Here is a 16874-nt window from a genome sequence, read left to right on the forward strand (position 1 = left end):
ACAGTCAAGAAGGCACTGTTTCTTCTGAAATTGACACATCTCTCTCCCCACCACCACCCCCGTCTTGGATGACGAACTTTCATTAATGTTCCCATGAAAGGAACATTATGTGATTATTGATAGCCTACCCCCCTGATTTTTTTCTTAGTCCAAATATAGTCCAGAACGATAGTTTTGCTGTTTGATGTTCCAACACAAGAGCAACTAGCGGGCCCTGTAAAGAGAGCAGCCTGTGATTCACTGTGTTTAGTGTTCGTGCCTCTTTGTTTTGCCATGCATGCCTGATCCAGCACCCGTTTGTTTGAGAAACAAATACAAGGCTTCATATTCTGCTACATTCTCTGTAACCTGTGGACAGTTTTCTGCATCTCTGATGCAATGAGGATTCCCTTTTGCCTTGTTTGCCCAGCACACGTGAAAAAACCATTTGCATGGCTCTGAAAATTGCCCTTTATTTTTACAATCTGCTCTTTGCGTTCTTGCCATTCCCTTTAAGTGAAAATTCACCAGCATTTATAGGAATAAATTCTCCTCATGTACACATTTTTTGAAACATTCCCCACTCAACATCATGCATTTTTGTTAATAGATTCATTTTTACGCAAAATTGTATGTGAATTCCAAAGGATGGCTGTGCTTTGGTTTTTGAAAGTGCAAATTAGGTAGGTTATTGTCTAAATGAATTGAACTTTTTCTTAATTCCTCCATTATGTTCTCTGCACCATTCCAAGTGGGATGTCAGTGTAGAATGTTCCCACTGCTGGGATTTAACTCTGAAGAAAGATGATGAGTGTAACTTCTAAAATGGTTTATTGAAACACACTGTCTGCATACACATTCTGTAGAGAACTGGAAACAGCTTGCACAAGCTTTCTGCCTTTCTGGTGTGGTGGTGAGAACTGAATGTAAAAGAGGAGTCTCCCTCGTACAGCTGCTGCTAACAAGTTTCTACTCTTCTTCATGGGGCCTAACCTGGCTCCTGTCCAAGACCAAACCACAGAGACATTTACATATAAGTAAAGAAGTAATATTTTATCATAGCAGTCTAATGTTACAAACTCAGCAGCTAGGAAAGAGAAGACTCTAGTCCATGTGTCCTTACAAGGCGAAGGAGTAGCATCAATATATCTGGTGTGAGAGCAAGAAGAGTCCAAGATTAGTAGCAAGACTGCAAAGTTCTATGCAGAGTTCCAGGACTGCACAGGATCAGTGAAGTTGTTCCAACAAGTTTCCCCGTTTACCTGCCAAGCTTTTAAGCAGAGGTAGGGAAAGCTCAGCTGCTCGCGAATCCCAGCCACACAGAAGTCCCTGGCCTGAAGGTAGACACTCCTCCTAGTGGGATTAGTCTCCTTTCTTCTCTTGATGCACTGCCTCTTTCTTGATGCATGCTGCTTCCTCCGAACTTTTCCGCTGTGTCACAGTGGTTTGTGCCCAGAGCTCCCCTCATCCTCCACATGCTAGGAAGGCGTAGCCCCTGGGTCTCCTGTTTTGACAGGTCTGGGCATGCCCTGGGGCTGCTGCTGCAAAGCTTCACCCTCTTCATTCTAAGTCCTTGTCCTCAAGTGCCTTCCTTTCCTGGCCTGAATCAGAGCACTCAGAGGGACCAGTGCCCATGCCAGACAGGAAGTAATATCTGTGCAAGCTGTTTCAGACTGAAATGTCAAAAGTTCAGTTTAAAAGATTAAGGTACTTCTTGCATTCTGGTTTTGAAATGAGGCTTTCCAATTACGGGGGGTTATCCTGATGAGATCCTGCACTTCAAAATCTGCTGCTGCATAACTGACAATAAGCCAAGGAATGGTGTGCTAGCGTGAAGTACTAGCTTAATGTAGCATGAGAGGTTTGCACTGCAGGGAAGGCAAGAGGTAGACACCTTTGGGCCAGGGATTGGGTTTTCACTTTCCCCTCTTAGAACTTATTCCATATTGGATAGCAGCAGGCAAAGGAATCATGGAATTAGTTTTTGTCAAAAATGCATTATTCTGCTTTATGGGAGGTGCTGTCATTTGCCTTTAGATAAATTTCCACCTTTTGTCACATTTGAGTATATTAGCCCACTCATTTGTTAATGAAAGCTTCTGACAATAGGACTCCAAATGGGAATGAAAGTCATGCTATTATAAAATAAAACAGTGTTATGTAGCCAACAAGCACCAATTATAGAGGCTTAACTGCACTTCAAGGAAGTCTTATCTTGCACAATGGAAGGCCTTATGTGTTAAACAAATGATCCAACTCAGACCTCCAGCTCAATGCAAATAAAGTACAATTTAACTGTACATCAAATTTGAATGAAGTAATAAGTGTCCATTTTGGCACATTTTTTGGTTCCATTAAACTTGGGAAATCAATAGTTGGGTTCTATAAACTAGGAAGCATGTAAAAAGGAAAAATTTATTCTGAAAAATGCCACTAAGAGGATTTGTTTTAGCTCAAAAATGTTTCAGAATAAATGTTCCTCCTTCAGGACCAAGTTACAAATAAATGAAAAATACAGATGTCTACTATTGAACAACATTATATACAGGGGTATTTCAAGTGCTTGAAACATTACAAAGAGGTAAAATATGAGCAGTGTTTCAGAGCATGCCATCAAATTAAGCAGCGGATGAGGCAATTTTTTGAAGAAAAAAAATGGTCTGCATAACCTGAAACCATTTGAAAAGTTTAAGAGATGCTAAAAAAGAAAAAGATCATATGTAATACATTGTTGGGAAATGAAAGTAAAACCCAGAGTACAGACCATGGTAGGCTAACTAACATGTACGTCATCACATTGTTTGAAGAAGGCGGAGCGCTCTGGAGGAGCTGGCCACTGAAGCTACACTGTGCTTGGCTCCACGTCTGGCCTCATCCGCCCCAACGACAAATATTGATGGGGGTCAAAGCAGCGCTGGATTAAACCCCATGGAGGCCCCTAGGCAGCTGAACTCTCAGAGGGGGGTGGAGCTTGCAGATTATCTCCTAATACGTTTGGTGGGATAACATTGAACTAAGAAAGCTTGATTGTAATTTTCTTTCAAGATCAAATCAGTATTATTTTGATCCATTGTTGTGGGCCCCCTAAAAGGTGTGGGGCCCATAGGCTGGTGCCTATGCTGCCTATTTGGTAATCTAGCACTGGGCCAAAGACACCTCAGCCCCCTAGAGTTGGTGCGCCTGGGCAACCCTATAATAGGAGTTTCCTGGGCATATAGAGGGATTAAAACAAACAACACTATTATAAAATCACAAATTACTTTTAGTGATAAAGTCTACTTTTCCAGCCATTCTTCACAGTGTGGTTAACTCTGAACACAAGGTGGTACATTCACAATGAGAGATGGGAGAGATGTTTGATTCAGTTGGCATTTAAAAGCAAGCCTTCTTAATTCACTTTCCAAAACAATATGCAAACTGGAATGCAGTCATCCTTCAAAATTTGCCCTTCTCTTAATTTTGCATTGCAGTTTTCCAGCCAAGTAATATGCTCAAAAATGCATATTCTGGGGTATAGTGTGCGTACAAATAAACACATCTGAGCAAAAAAATAAAATAAAAATAAAAAATGCACAAATTTATTGCATTAGAGAAGATTGCTTTGCAAAAATTAGCAAATTAGGCAAAATTGTACACAAAGCCTTTGTATTAGGAGAAATTCACTGTTGGATTTTCATGATTTGAAAAAAATGATCGCAAACTGATGCAGAAATGTAGAGAAGTATGGGAAAATGAGAAGCTGAGTGAAACCATAATTGATGGATTTGCCCATCCCTATTGGCAATGTAGCATCATGCAGGAGAATAATAATAATAATAGTAATAATTTATTATTTATACCCCACCCATCTGGCTGGGTTACCCCAGCCACTCTGAGTGGCTTTCAACAAAATATTAAAATACCGTAATACATCAAACAATAAAATGATATATAATGAAATGAAAAAGGTACTTAAATGTACCTTCCCTAAGAAACCAGAGGCCTTTCTCTTCGGCATTGTCGGCCAATTGGTGTCAAAGAAAGATAGAACTTTTTTTATGTACGCCACCACAGCAGCAAGAGTACTCATCGCAAAGCATTGGAAGACTCAAGATCTACCCACTCTGGAAGAATGGCAGATGAAGGTGATAGACTATATGGGACTGGCTGAAATGACCGGCAGAATCCGTGACCAGGGGAAAGAGACGGCGGAAGAAGATTGGAAGAAATTCAAAGCTTATCTTAAGAAACATTGTAAAATTAATGAGTGCTAAAATGTCGAGATTTTAGGAAAAAAAGGGGTTTACAGTTGTAAAAGATTAAGTAAAAGAAAAGAATAAGGGGAAAATTTGATAAAACCAAGTTTTAGGATTTGCTGAAATAATTTTGGAAATTGGGATGTAGAAAGGGGAGGTATGGGGAAGTCGGTGAAGTAAGATTTATGAAAAAGGGATATGAAATTATACATGTTTGTTTGTGTGTGTGTTTGTATTTTGTATTGTTTGTGTTTATAAAAACTGTGGAAAACCAATAAAAAATGTATATATATATATAAAAACATCAAACAGGGCTGCCTTCAGATGTCTTCTAAAAGTCTGGTAGTACTGTAGTTGTTCTCTTTGACATCTGGTGGGAGGGCGCCACTACCGAGAATGAAAGGGAAGGGTCAGCATCTGGTAATTTTGTTCTGTGGTAACTGATGGTGTTTGCTTCCAAACTCAAACCACAATGTCAAAAGTGGAGAAACTGTTACTGTGAAAGTTAGAGTCCTAAGCAATACTCTGTAGCCCAATGTTTTGTTTTTTTTTTCATTTTTCATTATGCCTTCCTTAAACTAGAAGGTTCTCCCATCCCTAACTGCAAACAAGTTCTTGCTTTCTTATGAATCCTGTCAAACTGGATACTGTTTACATTACTCTAATCCAAAGATAAGACACAACTTACAGGGCTGGGGTTTGGGATCCCTGCCCGCTTACGTACCATGCGGAACTTGTATCAATCTTATGTTGACGCTGCTAAATGCCAGCAACATAGTGAAACTGCACACATTTGGAAGCATAGAGTTCTCAAGCTGTGTTTATGTGTGAAGAGAGACAGAGGCTGAGCAGGGTAAGTGTTTCCCTCTATTTTATGCCTTTATATGAGGGTCTGCTTCTCTGGCATCTTTCAATGTAATATAATCTCATTTGGTGCTGGAGGAGGAGGATGGGTGTAAAGAACTTTTGACCAGAAACCGGTCAAAGCTACAGCTTTATTTTTCATCCTGCAGATTAATGTAAAAGCCACTTACAAAACCCAACAACATCCAAATGGAGCTGGTGTGCCTTCTAGGGTGAAATGGCACAATTTACTTCATATGAGAAAATTGAACAACTCAGCCTGTTTCTCGCCCTCCTGCCCCTTAAAATATATTTGACCATTTCAAAAGTCAACCAGTCAGTAAAAATGTCTGAATGGTATGAAAACATTACAGATATAGGACCAGATCCTATTGGCTTTAAGTGTGAGAGAGCTAGACATGTGCTTAATTCCCCATTAAACCAATGGGGCATTGGCACCACTGATTTCAGTGGGACAACAGTGAAGCACATGTTTCACTCTCCCATTGGAACTAACAGGACTGAAGAATGCTTAGCTCTGGCTCTGTTGTGTCCATTGCATCTTTGTATACATTTTGCTCCAGTCCATTTAGGGTGAGCTGATGCAAATGTCTCTGCCCCCCCCAAATATTTCAGTAGGTGGCAATGATGTCTGTACCAACCACGAGAATGTATTTAAAATTTAAAACTGGCAGGTCCTTCCAACCCTACTTACAACTGAATGTGTGAATGGATTCAAATAAAAAACCATTGTGTTACAGAGGTGATATCAGTTTGTTTGGGTCTTCCTGTATCACTTGGATGTGCACAAACCATCGCTTGATGGTACAGTCATCAAATGACGAGCCTGAATACATGGATTGGTTGCAAGTCTCTCTTGTAGATAGGCATCATTTCTACCTTTTATTTCCATGGATAATTTATCGTGTATGAGAATGTTTATTCTGTTTTGGTTTTTATACTTTGTATGAATGTTTTTACTACTTTTGTAAGTCACTTTGGGTCACTTTGTGAAAAAAGTGACTAATAAATGTTAATAATAAACAAAGGAATAAATAATACAATAATGTAACAAAACTGTGCTAGTTTGCCTTTTTTGGCCTACCCAGAGAGCTGTGAACGTTGCTGCTGTTTTACCACTATGCCTTCTGTCTAGAAGCATTTCTGCCCATTATCAGCTGGTTGTATCCATTGCTTCATTTACAGACATATCTTTCAAACCCAGGTCACAGCCAGTTTTGGCAGATCTCATTTGGCTACTGAAGCAAGAGAAAAGGGCTGACATCTCCACAAATCCCACTGTGCCTCCTTGCCATTTTCTGTACAGCCACATGGTAGAGCTATTGTGTCACTAATCACACAGTTTTCGATATAAATAAATACTGAAGTTCCACCCCAGAATGAAACTAGTTGAAACCCTAGCAAAATTCTGGACGTTGCCTTTTGATACCATAGAAAGAGGGTAGAGGTGAAGAGCACAGCTGATCAGCAGGAAGTTGCAGGCCCCTATTTAAGTCACTGGGTGCTTCCTATCACCTTTCTGATACCTTGTGGCAGGTGTTTTACAGATTTGATAAAACTGCTTCAAATATATAGTTCTGGGGATTTCTGGGGAAGCCTCCCTTCTGTGCCCTTTCACACTTTCTGAGGTGGCTGGATGGACTGGGGGACTTTTAAATTTTTTTAAGAGGCTGGAAGTTCCCTGCACTCATGATCAGCAAGACCACACCCTCCCCCTAAAACAGTGCTTCTCAAACTTGGGTCCCCAGCTGTTGTTGGACTACAACTCCCATTGTCCTTAGCTAGGAGGACAAGTGGTCAGAGATGATGGAAACTGTAGTCCAACAACAGCTGGGAACCCAAGTTTGAGAAACATTGGTGCCTGTGATGACTATTCCTTTTCAAGCCATCACCAACCCATAGTGGCTCCTGGAAGTTGCTTGCCACCAACGGAGGATAAACCCTGCAGCCTCACTTTACACATGTGTGGTAAGCCTGGATGCTGCTTGGTCATTATGACTACAGTTTTTCCTCCACACTCCTCCGCAGCTGCTTTGAGCTTTTTCAATAGCCATGTGTCCTACAATACCAAGGACAAACCGGTCCTCAATTTGAAGAACCGTCTAGTTCAAAGATCATAGGAAGACAGAGCCTATGTGTCTTGAACATGTCCACCGACTCTTAGCACCTTGTCAGCAGGCCGAAAGGGCACATAGGTCACCTGGCAAGATGTACTGCATTTTGTTTATAGATTTGCATCTGTATGTATAGATGAGCTCCTATACTGTAAATCTCTGCCATCTTTTGCCACCTGGATTTTTGTGCACCTGAGCCACTGTCATTTGCTGGGTTTTTCTTCTTGCTAGTTTATGACAGGGAGGCAGCACCTTCTCTTCTAAAGGAATCTTAGCCCATAGATTCTGACCCTCATGTGGAACACGCCCCCCCCCCCGTGTGTTTAAAGTGGGCTTGCTTAGAATTCCTGCATACTTTGCCCAGTAAATGGAAATTAAAATCACTACCATTATTTGGCTACTAGGGACAGCTTTTGGCTTCTCTGGACTTACTGACAAACCTGTCCAAATACTTTATTTTTCTGCCATAGTAGGCGATTTCATTTCAGCCCTGGCTCACTTAGTTTCACCCAGGTAAGTGACTTGGCAACATTAATATTAAGAAATAGATTTGTTCTTGGAACACTTTATTAATTAAGCAAAAAAGAACGGTGTGGGTCATAGTTTTCATAGCAGGCTTTATGGCAGTTGAAATATGTTCAGAGTCCTCTTTAAACATGGTGCTCAAGGGCTGCATTAACTAGATGTGCATATGTGTGAAGGTGAGAGTGATGGTGGAAGTAGGCATTATGAGAAATCATGAACTGGCAAGCGAAAATAGAACGGCACGGAGAAAAGTTCACATGCAGGGCAGCCTTCCTCAACCTGCTGTCGTCCAGATGCATCTTTCATCCCTGACAATTGGCTGTGACGGCTGGGGCTGATGTGTCTCATAGTCGAAAACCTCCAGAGGGCACCAAGTTGGGGAAGGCTGTCATAGGTGTCCACCTGTAAATGAAAGACAAGGAAATTAATTTGGAGCGTTTAACACAACACTTGGGAAATTTGAAAATGCACCCTCACTTTCTTTAGTGAAATATTGCCTCCTGTGGCTTCTCCAAAAAGGATATGTAGCGCTTAGAATAAAAATATAAAATGTACTGAAGGAATGGAGCCATGGTGTATCAACCCATCACAGGGGACCAATGTAATATATTCTGGGAAATGGAAATGATATTGTCCTCATTTGCACCACCTTAGAATGGAGCATATGATGGACAGCTCCATTTTGCAGACAAAATCAGCAAGTATAATGAATAGATTGATGGGCATTGACCTGGGTACAAATCCAAACTTGGTTCTGAAGCTCACTGAGTAACTCCTGGCCATTCTTTCCCTCTCAATGCAACCTCAATACAGGCTTGCTGTGAGTGTATTTAAAAGCAAGCAAACGAACCGATGACACCTCATGAGGGCAGGATTAGTGCCCAATTGACCTAATGAACCAACCTCCTTACAAGCAGCTTGGTGGGCAGATCGCATCCAGAGAATTTAGATAGCTAAGCCAAAGAAAATAGAAGAAAGGAAACTACAGTTTCGAATATGGGTAACTAAAACTGCCTACCATCAGGGCTTAGCGTTTTGGTGATATGGAATGCCTTCCCCAGCACATGCAAAAACTGAATGTGCCATCTTTATAACCACATTATATTGGCGACTTGTAACCAGGAATGGAATTTCTCATTTCCCCAGTCACAGGTTCAGTTCAGTTCACATCCTTTTGCTCGTTTTTAAAGAAGTCTTCATGAAAATTCACCAGCATTTATAGAAGCATAGAATTGTAGAGTTGGAAGGGACCACAAGGGTCCATCTAGTCCAACCCCCTGCAATACTCACTGCAAATTTCTCCAAATAGACCTGTGTTTGTATGCAATTTTCCCTGGTATACAGCATTTTGCAAAGCAATTTCCCCCAATATAATGGATTTTTAAAGATATTTTCATGAATTTATTCACTTTTATGCATGCTTTGTCCACAATTACTTGGCTGGAGAACTGCACTGCAAAATTCACCAAAATGTGAATTTCAAACGATGTCTGTGTTCCGGTCCTCATATTGTTTTGGAAAGGGTGAATTAGGTAGGATTGCCTTTCAATGTGAACTGAATTAAATTTCTCCCCATCTTTATTTGTATCCATGTTCCAGCCCCTTCCTTTTCTCCGTTTTAGCGTTCGTTAGCTCCATTCACTTCCTTATTACCTCAACCTGCTCCATCTCATCTCTTTCCACCCTTCTCCTTCTTCCATCTCTCTTTCCCCACTTCTTTCTAGCCATCATCCCTTCCCTCTTTGTACACACTTTCTCACTTTCTCCAACGAAAATGTAAGAAGCTTACTCTCCGCCTCAGTATAGATGTGTACTTGTTGTTGTTGTTTAGTTGTGTTCGACGCTTTGTGACCCCATGGACCAGAGCACGCCAGGCCCTCCTGTCTTCCACTGCCTCCCGCAGCTTGGTCAAACTCATGCTGGTAGCTTCGAGAACACTGTCCAACTATCTCGTCCTCTGTTGTCCCCTTCTCCTTGTGCCCTCAATTTTCCCCAACATCAGGGTCTTTTCCAGGGAGTCTTCTCTTCTCATGAGGTGGCCAAAGTATTGGAGCCTCAGCTTCACGATCTGTCCTTCCAGTGAGCACTCAGGGATGATTTCCTTCAGAATGGATAGGTTTGATCTTCTTGCAGTCCATGGGACTCTCAAGAGTCTCCTCCAGCACCATAATTCAAAAGCATCAATTCTTCGGCGATCAGCCTTCTTTATGGTCCAGCTCTCTCACTTCTATACATCACTACTGGGAACACCATAGCTTTAACTATACGGGCCTTTATTAGCAAGGTGATGTCTTTGCTTTTTAAGATTCTGTCTAGGTTTGTCATTGCTTTTCTCCCAATGTACTTAGATGTGTACTTAGAGGACCTGAATTTCTCCCTCAAAGGGGAGAAGCCACATTGTGACTACCTAGTGTTTTACTGTTCTTTATAAGCAGCTCCAGAAACCTTTTGGGTGGAGGAATATGGCAATATGTTTCATCCCCCCCTGTCAGTTGGACAGCATGCAGAATGAAAACCTTCATGCTTCAGAACATGAAGGGTTTGCAGAGGCTCTTGAAGCACCGAGTTGTGTTTCACAGGTTAGTAAAAACAAACAAAACTGGAATCAAGAAGCCAGACAGAAAGGAGCAACCTTTTCTTTGAAAGGTGTGTGTGGGGGGGGGATCATTTTGAATATAAGAGCAGGTCTGCTGGACCATGCCAAACATCCATCTGGCCCCAGCATCCTGTGCCCTACAATGGCTATTGGGCGCATAATGAAGTCTAATGAAGCAGGATTCAAAACCAATAATGTTTTTCGGTTATTTGCTTCCTTCAGCATATTCAGAAAGAGGCTGCCTCCAAGCCTGGAGAAGGAAAGATGGCTATGAATTGCTTGCTGTATAGAACCTCCAGATTCAGAGCCAATCTGCCTCTGGACAGCCTGAAGCTGGTGAAACTCAGGAAAGGGCTTAATAAACCTCCCCCATTTCCCCAAGCAGCACTTTTGTTTCAACAAAAGCCTCTGGAATCCCCCCCCCATCTAACTATCAGTATCAATACACATGTATTCCGGCATGTGGATGGTATTCCTATGCAGAGCAGACCCATCGGAGTTAATTGACATAGCTGAGGTTCATTAATTTAAGTGGGTTTTAGTCTGAGTAGGACTTAGTTGAATGCAACCCAGGGTGCGTAAGGTGGACAGACATCCTTGTCACAAAGGATTTCCCATGCATTTCAGCAGAAATTTCCAGACATCTCTCTTCTTCTCTCCCTTCCCTTTGCAAGTTTCTCTTCCCCACCACCCCCAGATGGTTCTCAATAAGCCCTTTCCCCGCACAAAGGAGGAAAGATGGGCTGCTGAGTTCTGGGCTTTCTCTCTGGTATGCAGGAGGTATAGAGGCATTAAGAATAGGTGGCTTAGCTGAAGTGCCTGGAGGGTTGCTTGAGAGAGAAAAGAGCATGAAAAAATGAACTTTTAAACAAAGGCTTTCCTTATTAGAATTGTGGGGGGGGGGGAGGACCCCAGATCCCCTGGTTATTGGCCTGAGCAGAATGCTGGATTCTTCCCATTATTACGTGGATTGTGGGTTACCCTACAATTGCTCTATGCCACAAGTAGGCAGACGTTGCCAATTAAACATCACTGTGTTTGTTCCAGAGCTGGAAACCTGCATAGGTTGGTGTTGGTCAAAGAGCATGCTAAGAGTTCTCTCTCTCTTTTTATTGTTCACTTTATTGTACTGTCATACTATAAAGGTGGAAGTGAGAGAGCTATCATTCAATTTGCACTCTCTCTGTGAGCTGCCTTCAGAACTTAGCTTTGCTATTCCTTGCCTGTTAAAGCTTTTGAGCTCTGTGTGGCCTCTTTATGCTTCACAAAGGGTCTCCACTCTGGCTATTGTGTTAGGTAGCTTTTACTTTTGTGGATTACTAGGAAATGAACAAAAGCACGCTTCATATCTTCTAAGTCATTTCATTAATGCCGGGCTGGAAAGCTGATTAGGTGATGCTGGAAGAGATATCTGGCAATACTCCTGTTCCGTCTGTTTCTACACTCAGCAGCAGAGGGGAATGGTTTACAGTGGTACCTCGGGTTACAGGCGCTTCAGGTTACAGACTCCGCTAACCCAGAAATAGTACCTCAGGTTAAGAACTTTGCTTCAGGATAAGAACAGAAATTGCACGGTAGCGGCAGCAGTGGGAGGCCCCATTAGCTAAAGTGGTGCTTCAGGTTAAGAACAGTTTCAGGTTAAGAATGGACTTCCAGAACGAATTAAGTTCTTAACCTGAGGTACCACTGAGTTGTTGTTGTTGTTGTTATTGAGGAGCTAAATAGAACTGTCTATATCCCAAAAGGTAGTTCATTCAAACGAGAATCTCTTTGTGTTATTGTTATTTACATTCTGATTTCTAGGGGAAATTAATGAGAAGAAAAGAGAGTTTCTATTCTTTCCTTCAACTTCATCTCTGCTCTTCTCAAACTAGGGTTTTAAAAATTCCAGTGAATGTTTTGCTTGCCAAGCGCTTTCTGTGTGAAATACAATATAAAATAAAATAAAAATCCAGAGATGCCACATTCATTTTTGTTGTTGCTGGTTTGTGGGGGTTTTTTTTGGGGGGGAGCAGTAGCTGTTTTGGTCCTTTGCTGCAAAACCAACCAAGAATATTAGGGCACTTTAAAGACTAGCACAAACATTTATAACATAGTTCAGTTGGTTAGAGCATGGTACTGGTTGCAGATTTGATCCATGTACAGGATAGCTGCATATTCCTGCATTGCAAAGGGTTCGACTAGATGAACCTCGGAGTCCCTTCCAACTTCATAATTCTATGATTCTAAGGCCTATAGCCTTATGGGATTGGAAGATCTTGGAGCCTTGTGAATGGTTCCCCTTCTCCTTTAATCCCCACAGCAATCCTGTGAGGTAGGTTAGGCTGAGAAGCAGTAAATGACCCAATAGCCCTGAGTGAGGATTGGAACCCTGGTTTCCCAGGATGCTGTGGGTTAAACCATAGAGCCTAGGACTTGCCGATCAGAAGGTTGGCGGTTTGAATCCCCACGACGGGGTGAGCTCCCGTTGCTCCTGCCAACCTAGCAGTTCTAAAGCACGTCAAAGTGCAAGTAGATAAATAGGTACCGCTCCGGCGGGAAGGTAAATGGCGTTTCTGTGTGCAGCTCTGGTTCACCAGAAGCAGCTTGGTCATGCTGGTCACATGACCCGAAAGCTGTACTTCGGCTCCCTCAGCCAAGAAAGTGAGATGAACGCCGCAACCCCAGAGTCGGTCAGGACTGGACCTAATGGTCAGGGGTCCCTTTACCTTTACCTTTCCCAGGTCCTAGTCCAAATCTCTAAATGGTATACCACACTACAAGGGCTCTAAACTCATTGACTGGGGTGCAGAAATAAAATGAGTTTTGGAATTAGCGTGTAGGATTATGGAAGTGCTTGAATCCCCCTGAGCTCAAGAGGTCTATCTGGAAGCCCCCTGCCTCTCCTGTTGCTTATTCAGCATTATTTAATATGCAGAGAGAGGAGATGATGTGAAACGTATTTTCAAACTTTTTTTTTAATGCCTATGCAGGAATCAATACCATTTTGTTTTCAGAGAATAGCTGCTTTGATTTACTACATAACTACTTATTCATTACAAGTTTCTGTTTTTAATGAGTAAGAAGTACCTAAAAGAGAAACCCATTACATATTCATATATTCTGTGCTTCAGCAGCTATAGTAAAGGCAATGTTCGCTATATATATGGAAGGAGAGGGTTTAAAATAAAACTGCACTGATCTACGTGACATGCTTGCTTAAGTTATTTCAAGCACATGTGAAACTGCAAACTGTATATAGGCTGTTGGCAGCCTGTTTCGCTGGAAATGGAAAGAGGCACAGCTTTTGAATATTAAAACATGAATCTGTTTTGGTCCCAGATGGTTCATGGCTGACAATCTGTGTCTGCCACATGTGGGAGACATATAAGTAGGTTTTGGCAACAGTGGTAGGATCCTGATGTGATGGATACTAACTGTTAAGGATCCAGTTAAGAACGGTTAGGGTCCAAATGGGCTACACAGTGAGTAAGAGCACATGTTGAACCAGTATTGAGAAAATAAGTTCAGGTGGGTGGGTGTCATACACCAGTATTGTTCCTTCCGCTAGCTGGCACTCTTCATATGTGTCATATAAGGACAGGCAGGTGACCTGTGTAGATTGGCTTCCAGTGATCCAGTGGGCTGGGTGAGTGTCAATTTCAAACGAGGAACCTTTCTGAGCTTCCAACAAGCACATCCTGTAAAGAACTATCCCATCTATTCTGAAAGGATTTAGAGTAGGTTGTATTCCCTCCCTCTCTGAATCTATGCTTGGCTTCATCCTCTGATTCCCATTGGCCCCTGATGACCTTGACTGTCTATATGAGTGTGTCGGGGTCCATTTTGGGCCCTTATTGAGCAGCAGGTAGCCTTTATATGCTTTCTAGCTCTCTCTCCATTTTCCTGTGACTGAATCCTGCAAGGGTTCTGTTAAGTTGTGGGTGAACATATCAGACAACACAGCGATTATTCAAACAGCTCTTGTTTATTCACAGGCCAGAACAGAACTGAACTGAAGTGTTCAGCCAGCCTGCTTATATAGAGCTGCACTACAACGCAACTGTAACAACTTTCTGTAACTATCCAATCACTGAACGTCACTTTCAATCCCTTATTTGCATATGTGGACCTGAGTGAAAACTATCCACGGTATTCCCCCTGCTGGCCCAGGGTGAGAACTTCATTTTTTTTTAAAAAAAATAATATTTATTAAAGTTTCAGAAGGTACAAAGAGCAAAACAAAAAACAGGGTGAGAACTTCAGTACATAACAGGTTCCTCTTTCCTCAGGCTTCCTCAGTCCCTACTGCCTCTTTAGTCTTCCTGTGACTTGTCCATTCCCCAATGAATTCCTCTGGAATTTACTTTGATCTACATAAAGCTGTGAATGGTTGATCCACACTGCATGGTTCCCTGTTCTTTAACAGCTTCCCCAGCAAAACTCGGAATTCCAAAGGTACTGCTGCCTGGTCCTGATAAATTTTATTAATCTCTTTATTTAATTTACATCCCACCCTTACTCTGAAAGGAGCCCATGACAGCCCCCAAAGACTGTTCCAAATCCACTAAAGGAAGTATATTTATATGCTGACCAGTTCTAACATTAGTGGGGCTATAATTTTATGCACTCACCAGGGAACAATGCCTAATGAGCATAGTAGGACTTCTGAGTAAATATGCATAGGAAGGTAATTGCAATGTATTGTATGTATAAAGCACCTTTTCTTCTGCAAGGCAATGTACATGTGTCTTTATGTGTCTCTGTGTACACACAAACCCCCCCCCCAATGGTAAAAAGTCAGCACTTGTAAAACCAATAAATAGATTAAAATTAACAACCAGATTTTTTAAAAAAGCAACAGTATACATTTACATTTTTAATATTAAATTTGTGTAAATCTCAATTTAAAATACATTATAAAAAGTACAGGAAAGCTAAAGAAAATTACACACAATTAAAACACAGATTTTTTGAAAAAGCATGATCTTGGTTTCAAAATGCAAATTTGTTTCACATATCTGTACATGTAAATGAAGTCAGCAGTTTAATGCATTTGAACAAAAGGCTTGTTCTTGTTCACCCCATCTGGCAGGTACACAGATAATTTCTGCACCAGCAGAAGATGGCCGAGGACATGGAATGATGATGCGAGAAGTGCTGATAGGGAAATTTTCTCTGAAGTTGCCTGACTTAAAGGATTTGTGCTGCCTGAACTGACCCTTGAAGGTGCATTGAACAGCCTCACTCACTGCTTGCCATAAGCACTTAGCTAAGATGAGTGATAAAAAGCAACAGACGCCAATACACAGGGCAGCTCAAAGTAAATGAAAATTCTGGTTTCTTGAGGCTGTACCAGTGGAGGTGTTAGGTTGTCATGCTGATAGTTATTAGTCCCAACATCTTTTAGGGAAGCAGGCACTGCTAAGTTGCAAATGTATTGCACTGATTTCCCTTGCTAACAGTATTCCACAAAGTTAGCCTAGGGCATGAAGTTGGTTTTCTGGGTTTTTTCGTGGGAGTGAGGCGGGACACGCACACATATACAGTGTTGTGAGTTTGTGGGGGTTAGTCCTTTCTAATTTCTGGGGTCCTGGATCCAGCAAAGGTTAAAATCTAATGAAGTCTTCCAATAGGAAGTGTTGTTGTGTGAGAGAGTTGGGCCAGAAGCAGGCAAAAGCCAAAAGCCATACTGGATTTCTGCTGGAATCCAAGGCTGTGGCTATGGGAGAAGCAAGACTGTTTCGGGGTGTTAATGCTGTGAGCACTTCCATCTTGGGCTCAGGTTGTATAGATGTGTAAATAAACCATATAGCATAAAGACACCACAGTCACTGCTGTCTTTCATTCCAAGAAAACCTGGGTAAGTGTCTGGATCCCTTGGAATCTCACACTGCTCAGAGATTGGGTTGACATGCATCTAGATCTAGATCTCTTGTCTTTCTTCCATCATGGATTCACCCCCCCAGGTTCTTCAAATAATCTGGATTGCACAAATTGCAGGCCAACCAACTATTGTGAATACTTCATAAAATGGATATTTCAAGGCTTTGTCCTTGAAATATGCACGTTGTACCTCACTCATGTCTTAGTCGATTAATGCATTTGTACAGTGCCATTACTAAATTAATAGATGCAGTCCACACAAACAACAGCTTATTAAACAAGGTGATACAGTGGTACCTCAGGTTACAGATGCTTCTGGTTACAGACGCTTCAGGTTATGGTCTCTACTAACCCAGAAATAGTACCGTGGGTTTAGAACTTTGCTTCAGGATGAGAACAGAAATCGCGCAGCGGAAGGCCCCATTAGCTAAAGTGGCACCTCAGGTTAAGAATAGTTTCAGGTTAAGAAAGGACCTCCAGAATGAATTAAGTTCTTAACCCGAGGTACCACTGTATTTTATTTTGAGGGAATGTGAGGGATCCATTTGTCTTCATGTCTAATTTAAGCCCCATTGATTTCAATGGGTCTACTGTAAGTATAACTAAGCCTGGATCCAACCCAACAAAAATAGTTTCACCCCTCCAAAGTACACACAGGTAACCCTAACCCTTATTAAAAAAGAACAACTTGGGCTG

General features: G+C 41.7%; 1 protein-coding gene across 3 annotated transcripts in view; it reads left to right on the forward strand.

Moving 5' to 3' along the window:
- PDE4D (phosphodiesterase 4D) overlaps positions 1-16874 on the forward strand; it is a 624753-nt gene that overhangs the window by 32902 nt on the left and 574977 nt on the right. Inside the window, exon 1 of one of the 3 annotated variants that reach the window (XM_083465253.1) lies at positions 4978-5067. The exons of the other annotated variants lie outside the window; for them this stretch is intronic. The gene's annotated coding sequence lies outside the window, so the exon portion shown is untranslated. Of the gene's footprint in view, positions 1-4977; positions 5068-16874 lie in introns of those variants that run through there. 3 annotated transcript variants of the gene reach the window in all.

The sequence above is a fragment of the Podarcis liolepis genome (genome assembly GCF_965112155.1).
Source record: "Podarcis liolepis genome assembly, chromosome: 11".
NCBI classification, from domain to species: Eukaryota; Metazoa; Chordata; class Lepidosauria; order Squamata; family Lacertidae; genus Podarcis; species Podarcis liolepis.